The sequence below is a fragment of the Nymphalis io genome, chromosome 30, assembly GCF_905147045.1.
Source record: "Nymphalis io chromosome 30, ilAglIoxx1.1, whole genome shotgun sequence".
NCBI classification, from domain to species: domain Eukaryota; kingdom Metazoa; phylum Arthropoda; class Insecta; order Lepidoptera; family Nymphalidae; genus Nymphalis; species Nymphalis io.
Genome location: NC_065917.1, coordinates 4,797,973 through 4,817,551, shown reverse-complemented (window position 1 = coordinate 4,817,551; position 19,579 = coordinate 4,797,973).

Here is a 19,579-nt window from a genome sequence, read left to right as displayed (position 1 = left end):
CAGCTTTGTTGTTTCATTAAAGTTGCTTGGGATTTCGTTTCACAAACGCTCAAAATTTAAAAGCTTTGAGATTGTTTAGTCCTGTTTCCTACAAGACAATTGCAATAGTACCCTAATATAGCCTCCAAGACAGGATCACTATTATATTCCGTTTCAAATAAAATATAGGAAAAGTAAATTGTTTGGAAAACATGATGAGATTTAATAGTTCCTTTTAATTAATAAGGATTATTTTCACCAAACCGTATTATCATTTATTGGTTGTGTTCCAGTTTCGGACACACTTCAACAACATGAACACCATATATATACATGTTCACCAAAATGTGAACGCGCTTGTTTCACGTTATATGGGCCTAATGCAAACAATATAAAATTATTTATGTAATATAAAAACGGGGAAAGTACTTAATTGAGGCAAGTTACCGTCAATACAGGTAAACGTAACTCGTCTTCCGTTTATATTATAATCATTATCAATCGTCCGATGATTAGGTTCATCCATATATCGCAATGCTCTTTGTGTTATATTTTCAGCGTTGGACTATCGCTAAAAACAAGATGGAGTTTATCTAATAAAGCCCCATCAATTCGGAAATCAACCATTAAATGTGTTGAGTGAGGGATTCTCCTGTACTGACTGACCCAAAGCCATTCTACAAAGCCCCATCAATTCGGAAATCAACCATTAAATGTGTTGAGTGAGGGATTCTCCTGTACTGACTGACCCAAAGCCATTCTACTTAGGGGCCTCGGGGTTGCCCCCTTTACCCGGGTATTTTCCTCCCCGGCCAGAAATCTTGCCGTATCATATTGTTTAGGTCCGAAGGGCTATCATTTATGTCCTGGTTTGTATTGTTCTATGGGCGAATGCGTGAAGTAATGGTTATATTAAGCTGAATAATAGTCGTACACAAAGTCCACATAAGTATCTATATTGTACACACGCGTAAGTACATAAAATACTAGAAGGAATACAGTCAATACAAGCGAAAAAGTACAAAGTTCGAAAACACAATATAATTGCCTGCAATGTATAAAATCCCTCTTAAACCTCTCATCGACTTCCACAATCCATCTACATAGTGTTTTATTAGCTTTTAAAAATGTAAGTTGGCTTGCTCCTCCATCTAATGATTTAGGTTTATTTACTCTCTAATTATATTTTCAAGCAAAGGGATGGCATCTCTAAAGCCCCTATCTAAAACAAAAATATCATTTTAAAAAGATACATCGGTCTTTTCTATGACATTCGAAGTTCTGGTTTTAAGTTCTTCAGGTCTCTCGTTATGACATTGATTGAAAATCTGAATACAGCATCACGCGTTATTAGAGTGACTATATCTTAAACATTTAAAAATTGTAAAACAAACAAAATTAAAAAAGCAATGATAATATGTAATAATAATATAATAATAATAATATTCGGGGACATTTTTCACACACGGCCATCTGATCTCAAATTAAGCTTGTACAAAGCTTGTGCTATGGAAACCAGACAACTGATATACTACATATACTACTTTTCTTTTTGTATATACATACTTATATAGATAATTACACCCAGACTCAGGACAAACAGACATGTTCATGCACACAAATGTCTGTCCTGGGTGGGAATCGAACCCACAACCTTCGGCGTGAAAGGCAAGTGTTCTACCAACCACGCCAACCGGCTCAAATATGTAAAAGTAGAATAATAAAAACCATACTAAATAAAATAAAAATCTTTCTGAAAATGATTTCATTCGTTTTTTAAATTATCCATTTGTTCATTATTATACTCCCGCTTGCCCATACATTTTATTATTATACTCCCGCTTTTTTTCATGGAATGCCCTATGATTTTGCAATATCTGCAAATCAATTGATTCTTAAACGGAAAGGGAAAATCCCGTTTCATTAAATTCGGTTTGTTCTTAATGTATGTAGGGTTGTGGGGACATTTCCTAAGACCCATTTAGCGAAGACACGTCGTGGTCGTTTACCTTCAGCTCCTGGGTCAGTTGAATTTTGAACGGTTTTTTGAGATTTCATGAGAGTTCCATCTGTTGGATAACCTCTAGAATAGTTGTTGGTGCTACGTTTTCAGTCGACTTTTACATAAAGTAAAGCGTCTCTTGAACGCGGTGTTCTCTTCCTCCACATACGATTAAAAAATAATTGATGTATATAAGAATGTTAATAATATGTAATATTATGAAAATAGTTACATTAAATGTAATATTTACGTGGTGGGTACTACCCCCCCCCCCTTAAAAGGAATAACTGTCCTAATAGGTACTGATAAATTAAAACAAAATAAATACTAACCAATAATTTATTAGTCTATTTTATAAACATAATTTATTGCTCTTATTAAATCTATGAAAACATCTTGATGTGTTATTTTAATTTTTCTTCGCCAAGAATATGAGCCAGCCTGTAAAATTTCCTTTATAGCCATCTGTGCTTAACATGACTTTTAAGTTTCGCCAGTGGCTTTCTTATTCTCCGCGTGTGTGTTCCATCTGGAGCCACAAATTAATTTTTTGGGTTACTGTGGTTGAGTTTTTTATTTCCTTATTTTATGGATTAAATATAAGTAAGTCATCCAAGATTGATGGCATTTCTTATATAACCTGTAGCCAATATATAATAATCCAAGGAAAAATATTATACATATAACCATCAAGACTATGCTTATTGCTGACAGATGAAATTTGATTTCTTCCACTGTAGCTGAATTTTTTCCTTCACCTTTCCTTGTTTTGGTTGATAAAAATTTCCATGTTTTTCGCCTTAGATTGGTACATGATGATGATTGTCTTTGAATATAATAATATTCGTAACTTTACGACTGAACGGGCTAGTTAGCACACGTTCACTTAATTCGTCAGATGTCAGATGTCAGGTAGATCGGAGAGCAATCGGGGTTGTCGTCAAGCAAAGAAAACAATATGTTTGTCAAGCCAACCGATACTACGGAGCGTCTTTATTACATTAAAAGTACATATAAAAATGTAATAACATAATGATCGTAACTGGGTCATACGAATTGTGTGACGTCAAGTGTCAAAGAACTTACAGGCACGTGTACAGCGCTAGATTGTACATATTTCCAACTACAAAAAGAGAAAAAATAAGTAAACAAAAATAAGCAATTATCTAAAATTAAAGATACACGTTAGTTATTTAAGTCCCCAGTGCTCGCATTAAGATTAAAGTGGATTTTCCTCGGAATGGTGGGTGATGTCGCAGTGTCGACACTCGTTGTAGAGCCTCGTGTCGCTGTACTTGCGGCTGTCATTCTCGGGATCGGCGAAGAAGACGGCGGGGGCGACGACACTATCTCGTCTAATGTAATGTCATTGTTTGTAGCCGCAGGGTTTGGGTTGACCTCACTAGGTTTCCATTCACATCTTGGCCTCAGATTAAAATATGCGAGTGTGAGCAGCAACGTCGTCATCAAGAATAAAATTATATAAATTACAATATAATGTGTAGAGCCATGGGTTTCAAATTTCTTCAAGTCTGACCGCTTCAAATCGTCTATGTTTTTCTTTATTGATGTAAACAATTCTTCATGGTTCTCAGCGGTGAAATTGTGAGGCAATGATAGGTTCATGAACTCGTTCAGCGTAGATATAACTGGTACATTGATGTGAGTCGTAGGTTGAATGTACATCTGATTGACATAGTCATGTTGAGCGTGAATTGTAAAGGATTCACCTCTAATAGTACAACCAGGGTCAAGGTCGATTACTCCATTATCACGTAAATGTTTCATTGTTACATTATTCGGACATATGATTCGTATGGCGCATTCGGTGCAGCGAGAAAACATCCATGTGTCACGAGCGTGTAATTTAATCCATCTGTCGGTGCATACTTTCGCTTCTGACCGACAGTATGGTTTGTTTTCATTGCTAATCTGTAGTTTCATATTACAGAGCGATTGTTCAACTTGCATTGTGTATACAGGATGGTTCAATGGACATAACATTTGTTTATGTGTCTGTCGTATGCACATATTTGTATCCTTTTCTGTCATGGGTATTATTGTGTCCTGTCTCACGTTGACAGCGAGATATTTTGTTTCCGTGGAAGTATAGATGACTTTGTCTCCTCTACGTTGAGGGATATCGATGACGTCATTCAATTCAAATTGGTCTCTGTTTAGCAGGGGAATCTTGATTTCCATTATCAGGAATCTCCTAGTCACTTTAGCTCGTACTTGTAAGAGACCGTAGAGATCTCGAAAATTGTCAGTTGGAACAACAACATCACATCACCTGTAGATGGCCGGATATTACATTTAATTGTTGCGTAAGTTCTGCCGGAGTTAATAAGTGTATGTTCAGGCGGCCGTTATAAATATCGGTCACGATGTCAAGCAGAGTATCCTGCGTACGCCGAAGGTTGGAGACAATCATATCAACAGATATTAACGATGACAGTAGATGGAATGCCTGTAGAGTGCTTTGTCGTTCTTTTTCGACTTGGTGCATCTCAGTAGATATTACTCGCAGATTTTTGTAGATATGCTCAAATTGAGTGTTCATAATTTGTTCGTTTCTTTTCAGGATATTATTCTCCGCTTCGATCAATGATGTTTGGTTTTTAAATAGCTTAAGTAAATGATCTTCTCGCTCTTTTACGGTTTCAATATCCTTCTCGTATCTTCGAGCAAATGTGTCATCCAAGACCTCAAACAGGGTGTTAGCTAGGTAACCGACCCCGTTGATTAAGCCTCTCTTGTTTCGTTGCAGGATGTGATGTTGGTTCGTCAGCAATTCGTTATAGTGTCGAAGTTCATCGAGCTCGTGAGCGAATTGCGTCACAACAGGTGCACATGAGTGATCGTTGTTGCAGGTTTTGTTTACCGAGTAGATATATTTTTCAACGGCGGTAATACTATGCCAATATGTTGTCATGTTGTAGTAGGCAATAAGTTTCCATTTGTGCTGTATGATTCGTACGTCAGAGATTTTGTCAAAGAACAATGTGTTATTGTTCAAGCTTTTGATGTAGACATTTGCTTCAATCGTAGATGTTAAAAGCATCAGCAGGAAAAGTACCATGTTCATCAGTGTAGTTGGCAGACGTCGATTTTTTCGCAATGTACGTGGTGTCGAGGTGTCATTTTTCTTGGGTTCGTCATTTTCCAAAGTAATTTTTGAGAAGTCATGTTCATTGTTTACCGGAAGTGGAATCAACTTGATTATGGGTCGTTTTATTTCTCCACTCTTCGTACGTAGCGTCACGACTCTGATGTGCCCATCCGTTCCTGGATGAACGTCAATCACTCGACCCATAGCCCATTTCGTCGGTGGCAGGTTCTCTTCTTTGATGAGAACAATGTCATTAACCTTCATATTTTCTTGAGGATACTTCCATTTCGGCCGAATTTGTAGATGTTGTAAATAGTCGGACGACCATTTTCGCCAAAAGTCACGATGCATTTTCTCAGTGAGCTGCCATCTCGCCTTGATACAACGTTCGTCAAAGTCAGTCAGCGGCGGGGATAAAAGTGGTCCTCCTACTAAGAAAAGTCCTGGAGTTAAAAAGCTGTCGTCTTCGTTCTCCGTCAGTGCACACAACGGCCGAGAGTTCAGACATGCTTCTATTTGATTGAGTAACGTTGTAAACTCCTCAAACGTCAGTTTTTGCTCTCCCAAAACTCGTTTAAGATGGTGTTTAGTACTTTTTACCGCCGCTTCCCACAATCCGCCAGCGCTTGGCCATGCGGGTGTATTTAAGTGCCAAGTGACACCCATCTCGGCAACTTCAGATAGAAAGTCATTGTTGATAGCTTGCAACACTTCTTTGTATTCCTTTTTCAAAAGGCGTGATGCACCGACAAAGTTCGTGCCGTTGTCACTGTACATGTGCTTTGGGGTTCCCCTTCTTGCACACATACGTTTGAAGGCTGCTAGGAACGACGGTGTGCTCAGGTCAGAGACAAGCTCGAGATGTATTGCCTTGGTAGAGAAGCAAAGGCTCGAATTTTACACAGATTGACACAGTCCGGACTAAACGTTAACATGATTAACTTAATCCCCGCTCAAGTGGCAGGGTCGCCATATAAGGATGGGACTTATACACAATAAAACATCTGTAATGATTATCAAATACTGAGTTATTTAGTCCATTACACCTTATTTTAAGCACGCACCCAAGCATACATATTTACTACATCACCGTGGCATGTTTGTGAATAATTGTATCTATGACTAACTGTTCCTTGCATCCCATATGGCCCCCGTTACCTTTTTATTACTTGTTACCTTTTTGTTCCTCTGCAATTATATTGTGTTTTTCAATGTGGTTATTTATTTTTGAAGCTATTACTGATGTAAGGATCTATATATTGTGGTTAGGCATGTAATTGGTCTATATTGTGAAGGTTGCGTTGAATGTGTAGTTTTTGGTAACATATAAGATATTTCTGTTGACAGAAACTCAGGTATATTTTGTTTCTCTAAGATAATTTCTGTTATATTGGTAGCTATTGATTCGTGTAGTGTTACTAATTTTTTTCACCAGTAATTATGTATTTTATCTATTCCCGGCGATTTCCAATTATGTAGCTTAGATGTGATGCATGTTATATCGGTCGCCGTTATCTCAACAAATTACATTTCTTCTATTAGGCTCCATCTAATTTTTTCTTTATCTATCCAATCTGCTTTATCGTCGTGTTGTTTTTCCCATATATCACCAAAATGTCTCTAATTTATCCTGTGTTGGTGTTTTGACATTTTCTCTAGAAACAGTTCGAGTCTGTAGTTTTAATAAGCTTCTGTAAAATAATTTTTCATTTCTATTTTTATTTTTTGGTCAATGTGATGTTATCATTTTTGCGTTGTTGTGCTTTTTTATATCTTTTTAGTCTGCGAACCTTAAGTGCTAGTTTCTGTTTTAACGTATCTAAATATTCTTTAGGTTTCTTATTGTTATTTTCGTGCTTTGTGTGTAATTTTGTACTTTTAAATACTTCAACACTTTTCACAACTTTTTTCGATCTGTTATTGTTGATATATTGTGTCAATTTACCACAATCTCGTAGTTTTTCTTTGTTTTTCTAGTCTAATTTGCCACGGGGGCTTATAATCGAGACGTGGTCTCCTATTTCCTGTGTATTCTGTTATTGTGTATTATAGTTCTTCAGATATTACTAACGCTGTACAATAAATTAGAATATGTATGTCTATGACCTTTGTGTCCTTAGATATTAACAGATTTAGTATTTTTTTGGTTAAATAAATTAGTAAGTTAAGAGAGTTGAGGGCTGTATTAAAGTTTTGGTAATTCTCACTATATTGACAGCTGACATTTGAACTTAAAGTGTGACAGACTGGTCGTCGGGAGGACCTCATTATATTGACAGCTGACATTTGTACTATAAAACAGGCACAATACAAGGATAGTAAATAGCACCGACATTGATTGAGTATTTCTTTAAGTAAACCCATATATAATGAACATCATCGTTATATAATTCTTCAGTGATTTCAAATTGTAAACTATTATGAATAAAAATTGAGACTCCTCTCCCCTTTTTTGTCGTCGCGGTAATTATATGCATGTGTATAGTTTGGTAAGTAATAAGTTTTTTCATTATTCATTTTTTATCTCAAGTTTCAGTAAGAATAATGAGGCGTGTTACACAACTCATAGCTTTGATAATGCATTTCAACTCGTCAAGCTTTCGCGGTTTACATATACTGCGTATATTTACGTAAAAGAATTTTAGAGATGTAGGTGACCAATATAAATATTTTATATAATATATAATAGTCTTCTATTTCAACTTGTCGGGGAGAATTTACTATTCGGTTAAGTTTTTTGAGGGTTTTCAATGATTTTAGGTACTTCAACATAATTTATGGTTAAATCACTTAATTCGTCTTTCACGCGACGAGATAAATCATCTTTTAAATTTTGCTAATAACGTCTTTGTGGAGGTGTTTGATCCGAATATAAATGAATGTTGACGTTGGTTTTATTTTGGTTACGTAAGAAATGTTTCGCAGTGTCTACAGAAGAAAAGCATACTTTAAGAAGACGGTTTTTACCAGCCGTATACTTGCCCAATCTCATAGTTTTAATTGGTGTAGGATTGTCGTATATCGATCTAATTACATTTAAAACCTCGTTTTGTCGTGTTTACGTCTTTGTTCCGCTTTGTCATTATTAAATTCCAATATACCTGCATTCAGAATATTTTTTGCCGTTCCGTTTGTTCTTGGACTTCTGGTATAGTGGTTTCATTAGCAAGATACAGTGATTGCTGAATGGGCTGGTTATTCTCCGAAGTAATATGTTTACACAAGTTATGGCGTGTTTTTCATTGTTCTTATTCCGTTTCAAGCGTTAGTTTCAAGTGTTTGCCAAAAAATAAAATCCAGGATGGTGCCTTCCTACAAAATGTGTGAATCTATTGCTCGATGCTTTGCATAATTTTGTGTTCTAGGTATATTTTCTTGTGTTAGTTGGTATGTACTCCAGACTTTGGGTGGGAATTGTGGTGGTGTACTTGCAGTTCCCCACACATCATTCTGATCAAATCATTTTGCAATAGTTTCTGTAACAATCAAATTATATAATTATAAATATTTATTTAAAGACTTAAGACCACTACAATTTGTTGTAGGAACAAAAGGCGGACTTAATGTATATTATATAATAAATATAAATTATTTGATGAACACCATCATAATTATGTATTAATATTACCTGCTTGTGGAAATATTTCTCCAATCGTTGAAATAAATTGTCCTTCTTCTGCGTAGCATTTTCCCGGTCTAGTAACGCCAGGGTCTGCTTTCCTGCATCTATTCCTGCACTTTGCCCGATCTTAAGCATCCTCCTTGGTGAGACCGTGCTCTCTCATGTCGTCCCTCACGACATCGAGCCAGCGCTTCTTGGGCCTGCCGCGGGATCTAGGGCCTTCGACAACAAAGTCCAGGCATCCGTTTTCGACATAGTCGGTAGGTTTGCGGCTAATGTGGCCAAACCAACGCAGTTGAAATAAATTGTCCACTTCGGTTAAAAAAGCGTATATACATTTTATTTCCATGGCAAATGATATAATATTTCCTTATAATTGTTGATAGGCTTTTTTTTGTACTTTATGGTATATAATTTGTCCGAGATGAAAATTGTATGTTTTATTGTTTTAATTGTATTGTATCCTTTTATGGTTGCAGTTTCGAAAATTTGTCTGGAATATATATGTGCAGTTTTTTCAAAGTCCATCAGTATGAATCTTTGTAATAAATATAAATTGATTCCTTAACAGTACTCAATAATTGGTGTTTATAATGTATTCTAGGTGTTTTTACCTTGTTGGTGCATAGCGCAAATACCAATGGATATGTTTGTGAACGTACCCGTGTATTGTATAAAGTTGATAAAAAATGTTTTGGTACATTTTTGAATATTCCATCCATCATTATAAACTTAGACATGCTTAATAATCATAAGTTTTTTTGTTGTAAATATTTTTCTTCTATTTGTATCGTATTTTTTGTCAATAATGATTATCTGATTAAGTACGACTTTCCATTTACGTCCCTCGAATTGAGGGGGGAGAGGAGCTGGGTTAATTCCTTAAAAGAAAAGGGTTCTGGTTTTTTTTTATATATTTGTTGTTGGGATTCATACAGTGAAGCTGTCAATATCAATGAAAGAGTTGGATGATATACCTTTGGTCTGCAAAGTTGAGTTTAAAATCGATTGTCCCGCTTGGATTATATCTTATTGACTCATAAACGAGGTGATCTTTATGAGCAGTTTTTGAAAAATGTATGATGAGGAGTAATAACCTAGTTTCTTGGCAGTTTCTTGCCTCCTTCGCGATTGATCCTTTATTGTGAGGGAGAAATATTTTCTTGATATTGCAATTTGCTTTCAATTTCCGATAGCGCCGAATCGACTTCCATCTGCATGCGGCTCTTTTCCAAGTTTTTTTAAGTTGTGACTGTTCTAGAACGCATTCGAAACAATGTCATTCCTATTCTGGGCTGTGCTGCCATCTAAGAATAATACATCATTGGGATAATGTCCTAGTAACTTGTTTAAATAATCTCTCTCTCGTCTCGTCGAAACAGTAACACGTCGCTTAATTGCTTCCCATGTTGTGAATTGTAAAGGTGTGGATGGCAAGTTTTGTCTAAAAATAAAGTACATTGGCGTTGAGCGAAGTCACCAGTATAGGCAATAAGATGAGATGTTAAATTTTTATTGAAGTTTTGCACTTCTCAGGTCAGTATTTTATGATAACATAATCACGACGATCACATTTTGTGTGTTTTGTTGTTTGATATATTATCCGTCATGTTTTATTATAGCAGTCCGTTTCAACCTCAAATCCATCGATATTGACTTGAAGACTAGGATCGCTCATGAAATCCGGGCAGTCTTCTATACTTCTATACTAATATTATAAAAAGGTAAAGTTTGTGATGTTGTAGGGGGTAATCTCTGGATCTACTGAACCGATTTTTAAAATTCCTTTACCAATAAAATGCCTAATTTTTTGTGAGTGTCATAGGTGTCATGGTATTCGGATGTCGTGGCCAACGCGACTTTTGACAGTCAGAAAATAAATCACAGCACTCAGTACTAACCGAACCACAATCATAATTTCATCACAATTAAAAATGTTTACCGCACAACGAAGCAGGAACGGGTCAGCTAGTTAAGGATAAAGTCAAATATTGTCTTCAAAATTTTGCATGAGGTATTTTCTTTTCCATTTGGACCAAGTAGAGTAAAATCATCACTTGATGTCTTCAAAGATTTCTATTTTATCTTCTCGATTTTCAATTTATTATTTATTATATTATTTATTTGTTTTAATTTGTTTGCGCCACAAAACTTGAAAACTGTCTGCCTGAACAAAGCCCTACCACCAGGTTGTCTATGATTACTTCATCAACTGTGTAAATTCTTTTTTATTTTTTTTATTTTTATTATTTTTATTATAATTGGGAAACATACAGTATACACCACATACATTATACAACAATTACCTAATACAACAATTAACTCGTTAACACACCAATTTTCAAATCAATTTTCAAATTTCCAATCTTTTGTGGTATTTTAATTGTTTCTCAAATTTTTAGACGCCAGGCTACTTTTATTGGGCGGAAAAATGTCACATCTAGAGGCTGCGTGACATGTGTTGAATTTGTCGGTAAACAGAATGTATATCATAAGGGTCAATTCACACGTACCACAACCACACCACGTCGCAGCGACAAAATGTGGTCAAGCTGTGGTTACGTGTGAATAGTGTCGCATCGGCTTTTTGCAGTTGCGTTGTGGTAACGACAAAATGTCGATGTGGTTGCGTTATCGCTGTGTTGCGTGGTCATGTGCAGTTATACTCCAGCTTTAGTAGAGGTAACACGGCTTGACTGAACGTAGTCATGGAGGAAAGATTGTTGTTGCTATCCTTGTTATGGCTTTTATTAATAAGAAGAAGACGACGAAATCAGCGTATTCGTCGAAATAGAATTTATTGGGTACATCCTTTATTGGAAAACAAAAGTCAAAGCCAATTCCGTACTGATTATCCTAAACTTCGAAGGTTCAAGATGAAATTTTATAAAAAATTTAGAATGAGCAAGAATACATTTGACTACTTGTTAAACGAACTGAATAGTGAGTTGAAAAAAAAAGACACGGCCATGAGAAAAAGCATACCATCTGTTGAACGTCTGGCAATGACATTGAGGTGAGTAATTGTTTTTATAGTTAAATATTTTTAAGTGCTTAGAAAATATAATTAGTTCCATCTACCGGGACAGACTCACCGGGCTGATGAAATTAATTTATAAAATATAAAATACAGATGCAAATTAAGAGGCCGTACCTACCTGGTTTTGCTCGCGGCACTAGCGCCACTTTCATTAAAAACAATGTATCTTTTTATTTAAGACATAAATAAAAAATATCTTATTATATTTATGAAAGTGGCGCTAGTGTTGCGAGCAAAACCATGTACGGCCTCTTAATTCATTAACAATAAAAAGTAAGATTATGATTGTGGGCACGTGGCCTCCAAAAAAATTGACCCACCTACATTTTTGTAAAAAAGCTATCGTATGGTTTTAAACTACCACATATTTATATTTTTAAGATTGATAATGAAAAAATGCAATTGTAGTATTGTACAAAAACAGAAATAGTGCGCAAAAAATAGGTTTTTAGGTAAATATGTGACAAAACACGAAAACACAAACGATTATGCCGTTTGTTTTTAAATTTGGGTGCCTAAATCTTACTTTTATAGGGAGTGTTTCCTCCTCTTGACCTAATCACTGCCTGCATACGCCTATTAAGTGACCTGATTAGCTTTTTAATGTCTTCCTGTGGGGTTCGTTGCCATTCTTCAGTTAGGGCAGCTTCCAGTTGATTCAGGGTTTCTGGAATTGGATTTCGTGCTCGAACCGTACGTTTTAGCTGGTCCCAGAGGTGCTCTATCGGGTTTAAGTCCGGACTATTGGCTGGCCACTGCATAACTGGAATTTCGACTTCCCTGAGATAGTCTTTAACAATTCTAGCGACGTGAGGTCGTGCGTTGTCGTGCATAAGTTGGAAATTATCCCCAATATATCCAGCGTAAGGCATCACATGAGGCTCCAGAATGTCCGTTATGTAAGTTTCAGCATTAACAGCACGATTACGGAAAAAAACCAGCTCTGTGCGTCCCGTCAAACTCCCCAAAACATTGTAGAGCCTCCACCAAATCGGACTGTTTCTCGAATGCAACACTGAGAGTATCGTTCTCCTGGCCTTCGCATGACGTTACGTCGTCCATCAGAGCCTACTAGAGACATTCGGCTTTCATTACTGAACAATACTGTCTCCCATTGGTCCAGTGTCCAATCGACGTGCTGCCTAGCAAATTGTAGTTTTGCTTGTCGATGGGATGCTGTGAGTTTTGGTCCTGTTGCTGGCTTGTGAGGGGTTAAGTTTTGCTCTCGAAGTCTTCTTCTTACAGTATTTTCACTCACAGACACTCCACGACTTTCTCGGAGTCTACCTTGAACGTCAACAGCCGAAAGATGTCGGTTTCTTAAAGACGTCAAACCAATAAAACGGTCATCGGTCGGGTTCGTGACACGCCCCCTGCCAGATCCTGGTCTCCGGCGATACTCCCCAGTCTCCAAGTAGCGTTTGTACACTCTTCGCTGAACGACTTAATTTTAGTGTTCTAGCCACATTTCGCTGACTTAACCCCTCATGAATAAGAGCTACGACTTGAGCAGCTTCTGCTTCAGTAGTCTCCATTTTTTATGTTTAAACTTATTAAAATTATTGTTTCAACAAAGTTTCATACACTTAATCAATAATAAACATCGAACCGAGATGAAATAAACTAACCATGCACTTTGTGCACAAAGTAACGTTTTCTTATCAATACTTTAAAAATATTCCAAATATCCTCAATAACACTTACAACTCCTCCAAATCAATATCAAGTGGGTAATAAAATGTTAAATGTATGTCCCATAAGTAAAACAATCCACCTAGGTCGTCGCATAGTTAAGATAACAACTTTGTAAGTAAAAAAATACGGGTGGGTCGATTTTTTTGGCGGCCAGGATAATAAATCTGTTTTATTATTTTCCCCTGACAAAATAGGTCGACAGTAAAATTTCTTGAAAGTATTTGCACTTTGCCAGTTACCTCTTTTCAGTATTTCTTCCACTGGCTTATTTTCTATCCATCCTTTAGATGCAATTGCAGAACGTATACTACCTGGTGATGCATCTATTTCTGCTGCTCTAAAAATAGATCTTATCCATCCTGATCATACTTCTAGTAGCGGGCTTAACCTGTCCAGTTATTGATAGAAATAAACTGTCTATGTCTTTTTCCAGTCTTCTGGTTTCTGATGCTTTTATCAATTGTCTATTATGTAATACTGGGCATATCTTTGGATCCGAATGAGCCAGTAACCGCCAGCCAGATTGTTGGTAGGTAGGCGTATCTGTTTTAGAACCAAATTCAGGCCACAAGTTAATCTCATTCTCACTTTGTATTAAATTTTCTTTAGATACTTTTAATAATGTTAAGTCATGTAATCTGCGGCCAGATGATAATAATAAAATAATTGCAGTACGTCTAGAAATATCAAATAATGTATTTTTGTTAGAAGTGGTCTGTAGCCAAGTAAAAAGTAGCTTAATATCCCAAACTGGTGGCTTTGAGAGTTTTGGTCTAGCTAGGGCTATTGATTTTAATATGTTGAGATTGCTGATTTATGTAAAAGAATTGTATTAAATGCAAAATTATGATCTATATAAAGTCTAGCTAGGAACCTAGCAACATCATTCCCATTGGGATTTCTATGATCAATTTTATTCTTATTACACCATTGAATCCATCTTCTGATGGGTGGCGTATAAGTTGATAATGTGGATGGTCTCCAACTAGTTGACAACAAATTTCTTTCTTCTGTATCCCAGTGTTCTACTTTGTCTGCCCACCCCCAATTTTCCATGCCAGAAATTCCTGCTCTTTCATCTGTGGGGGTGGAAATCCTGTTGACAAGTCTATTAGGCACATCTCCAAATTCTTTATTGGTTCTGGTTCCGCCTGAGCTCTCGACTGCAGATCTGGAAGCCAATAGCATTGTGTCCAGTGTGGTGCTATCAGAATGTAGCTGCCTCTGGCACTGTTGAGATGGGCCAGGACACGTGGGATTAGATTCGGTGGAGGGAATATCCATGCTAGATCCCAATTCCACTGACAGCTGAAAGCGTCGCAATATTCTGCGCAGCCATCTTTTGAGTCCAAGGTTACATATCTTGGAACTACGCCGCTTCTTTCTGATGCGAATAGGTCTATTTCCGGTGTTCCCCATTTTTGAAATATGACCTCCGTGGCCTGGGGTAAGAGGTGCCACTCTGGTAGAGGTCGGCCTCGTGACAATCGGTCTGCAATTCCGTTTAGCCTTCCTGGAAGGTAGCAAGCCGCCAGCGTCACATTGAGCTGATCGGTCAGGTTAATTATTTGGGTGGTCAGGCTCAAAAGTGCTATTGACCTGGTCCCTCCCTCGTTCCGTATGTATGATATTAAGGTTCGATTGTCGGTCTGGATCAGAATGTGAGCATTCTGAAGAATGTTCTAGTAACTTTTTATTGCACCATAAACAGCATAAAGCTCTTTGACATTTGAATGCCATATCTTTTGTCTTTGAGTCCACTTCCCTGACAAGTAAAACTGGTTCAGGTGCGCTCCCCAGCCCGCATCCGCTGCGTCTGTGGTGAGAAAGTGGGTAATCTGCCTTCTCTGTATTGACATGGAATTGTTTTTTATTGAATTTATCTACCACTCCAACTCCAACGAGGCCAGTGGTGGAAGTTCTCTTCTTTCTCTCGGTCTGTTCTGAGTAAACTTTTTTAGGAACATCTGTAGTCGCCTGGTACGCTGGTGTCGTATACCCCTGTCCATATTCACTGTAATTATCATTACGTGTAGGTGTGTGATATTTTTGAATTACATTCAATATTTCTATCTGAGTTCATTCAATATTCAGTTTCCAATCATCGCGAATGGTTTTAAATCTATCGTATAAAGATAGCAAAAAATGCATATCACTGTCACAGGACTTGTCAGGTTCCTGTGTACGAGTATGTGCAGTTACTTGATCGCTCAAATGACTTGTTATTTTTTTTATTAACCCATATTCTGCATCATCTTTTTTTCTTTGGATATATTTTGGTCTCTTCCAAACTTCAGAGTCACTCGTTTCAGTAGTATTATCGTCTTCATTATCGATTTGTTCAATGTCATCGTTTTTGTTTTGTACTGGTAGAGACGATGTTGTATTTCGATTTTCAGACAATGGCTTTAAAAATAATAATTGACTAAAGTAGTAGTATCTCTTCGTACTACCTGCTGAACCGCTTCTTTGTGAATTTTGTTTTTTAAGGTCTCTGTTGAAAGAGTCTCTTAAGCTTTTCCATTTTCTTTGTAAGTTAGCAGCTGAAAAAATAATAGTTAAATTAAAATTTGTAGAAAAGATACCTACATGACCTAAATGTATGTACACTTGTTTTTTTCTTTTGTTTCCTTACTATCAAAATCTTCATAAAACTTATTTATTTATTTATTTATTTATTTAAGATTCACCAGTGGTAAATACATCAACACGTACAAAGGTATACAATTTTAATACAACTTAAAACTAAATGCATTACCTATCAAGGTGAATACCACTTGCAAAGATAAAGTTGGAGATGACAAACTTACAAATAATTAATTGTTAGTAAATCAAGGTTAAAAATGACAGGAATTAACAATAATAGTAAAATAATAAAATACAAATATAAACAAAATAAATTAGTTAGCTGACAATTTTGACAATATTTTTTTGTGAAACCTGTTTGATGAGTCTCCAAAAGGGTCTAAAACAGCACTGTGCTCATTCAAAATCCCACATAAGCGAGATACAGGTGAATTGTGTAATGTGGTGCCCTGAGAGAGGAATGAAAGCCGAGACTGCTGAATAGATACTGCTTTTATTTCCAATAGGTCGTACATTAAATAGGTACAAAATTAGGTTACGTAGTATATAATGATTAATAAGTATGTTTAGTTAATATAATCTATTCACTACATCTCATCTCCACCGCAATAAAAAAATAAAATAAACAATACAATTTATTTTATTTTAGTTTATATTACGAATGTTCATATAGTATAATGTCATATTATAATTACTATCTTTACAAACTTTTGAAGTAAGTATTTAGTACATAAACTTTTAACAAAATTGTTAGGTAATTGGTTCAAAATATATTTTTGTTCTGTTTTTGTGAATAACATAGTTTTTATTATTCTTAATTATTTCTACATTGGGTGAACATTCCCTTATTACTTTGTATGGACCTGAATATATGTTTTGGAACTTACTGCCGGTTTCATTTTTTATTAAAATCAAATCATTCTGTTTATAAGTCACAGGGTTTATATTACGATCATACTTATCTTTTCTTTTTAATTTACTTGCTATTAAATTTTCTCTAGCCTCTTTTTGTGACGTTTGTAATCTGAATTTGAGTTCCAAAGGATAATTATCAAAATTGTACAAAGGATCAACTTGTGCTGATCGCAAATTAGATGGTAAAATACATTTCTTACCGAACACCAACTCATAGGGAGTGAACTTAGTCTCCGTATGTACTGCAGTGTTATAGGAAAAACACCAAAATGGAAGCCACATGCTCCAAGCTTCTGAGTGATTGTCTGTCTGTATTCGCAAATAGTTACCTAGATGTTTGTGAGAATTCTCCAAGGCACCGATACTTTGATGATGATAAGCAGTAGACTGCAGCTTGTTAATATGCAAAAATTTACAAACCTCTTTCATTGTGTCCGATAAAAACTCCGTTCCCCTGTCTGTAGCTATCTCCTTCGGAATACCATACCTGAGTATAAAATTGTTTACGAAGTTCCTGGCTACCTCATCTGACCTTTTTGATACTAATGGGTAGGCCTCAACATACTTGCTCAACTCACATTGTATAGTTAAAATGTACACATAATTATTGTACTCTCTCTCTAACTATATCTAAATTTACCTTTTCAAACGCTGAAGTTGCCGTCGAACTAATTGTCATAGGTTCCTTAGTATAATGTGAGGAATGTTTTTGTTTTTGACATTTGTCACACCTTTTTATAAATTCTGTAACATCAGCTTCTAATTTTGGCCAAAAATAATATTTCTTTATGTTATTTACCATTCGTCTTATGCCGGCATGGCCACTTGTGGGTAATATATGAAAATCGTTTAAAATTACACACTTATCGTCTTTATCAGTTATTCTCTTTGTTCCCCTTAAAATACATATACGTGGTCCGGACCAACTACATATGTTATTTACTTCATTTATTAACTTTTCCACAAATTTATTATTTTTCTCAGTCTTAATAAAGTACACTTCTTTAATATTTATTTTCCCACAAAATATTTTCAGCTCTCTCACAAATTCGCCTGGCGATAGTTGCGATCGAGAAGCTAAATTAATAAAAATAGTATCCATTGAGGGCACGTAACTCAAACATCCCTTCTCATGCGTTATCTCTCTCAATTTACGATATCGATTTAATTCATAAGCGCTTATGAAACGTAATTCCGTGAAATATTTCGGTTTGCTATGTACTTCTACAAGTTTTGGTTGATCAGTCCCATCGTTTTTAGAAATAATAGCATCCCGTTGTTGCTTAGCCATCTGGCCACGCGTCATTACATTCATCACCGTTTGATTCATCTCTTTCAAGTCCTCAGAAGTTAAATGCAAACGTGAAAGTGCGTCAGTGGCAGAATTATTCTTCCCTTTTAAGTATTCAAGTACAAAATCGTATTCTTCTAATGCTAACCTAAATTTAATTAAACGGCTAGATGGATCCCGCATTCCAAATAAATAGATAAGCGGCTTATGATCAGTCTGAATTTTGAATGTCCTACCATACAAATATGGTCGAAAATGCTTCACGGCCCATACAATCGCAAGCAGTTCCTTCTCAATCGTTGGGTACCTTTTTTCTGCTTTGTTAAGACTACGACTGGCATAGGCTACAGGCCTACCGTCGCTGTTGCATAAAACTGCACCTACCACATATCCTGATGCATCTGTTTGTAAAATAAATTGATTAGACTCCGAAAAATCAGGGTATTGCAATACAGGATGGGATATTAAATTTTGTTTCAACAGTTCAAATGATTTTTGGCATTCCTCATCCCATTTAAAAATAACATTTTTTCGACACAAATTATTTAATGGATATGCTTTTGTTGCAAAATTAGGAATAAATTTCCTGTAATAATTTACAAACGCAACGAATCTTTTTACTTCGTCGACTTTAGTAGGAACTGGGTAATCTTTAACGACTTCTATTTTATCAGAATCTGGTATGACACCCTCTGCTGACACAACATGACCCAAGTATAATAGTTCCTTCTGTAAGAAAATACACTTCTGAGGATTTAACTTTAGATTAACTTTACGTAATCTTTCAAAAATAGATTGTAAATTCTTAATATGACTAGGTAAGTCTCTACTAAAACAAACTAAATCGTCTTGGTACACCAGACATTTTTCGTATGTTAACCCTGTCATTGCCATAGTCATCATACGCGAAAATGAACTAGGACTGGTTTTTAAGCCCATAGGCATTCTAGTCATCTGAAACTCTCCGGAACAAAAAGCAGTATACTTGCGACTGTCTGGGTCTAAGCTAACATTATAGTAACCTTGATGTAAGTCTAAATGAGAAAAATACATGCAACCAGATAACGAATCTAAAATTTCTGTTATATTTGGAAGAGGAAATTTGTCATCATGTATACTTTTATTAAGTTTTCTGTAATCTATGACCAAACGCCATTTTTTGTTTCCATTTTGGTCACTTTTCTTTGGCACCAACAAGATTGGACTGGGCCATTCACTTTGACATGGTTCAATAATATTTTCTTTCAACATTTGATCAATTTGGTTTTTAATTTCATTTTTTAAAGCATGAGGCAATCGATAAGGTTTTGAAAAAATTGGTTGTATATTCGGTTTTA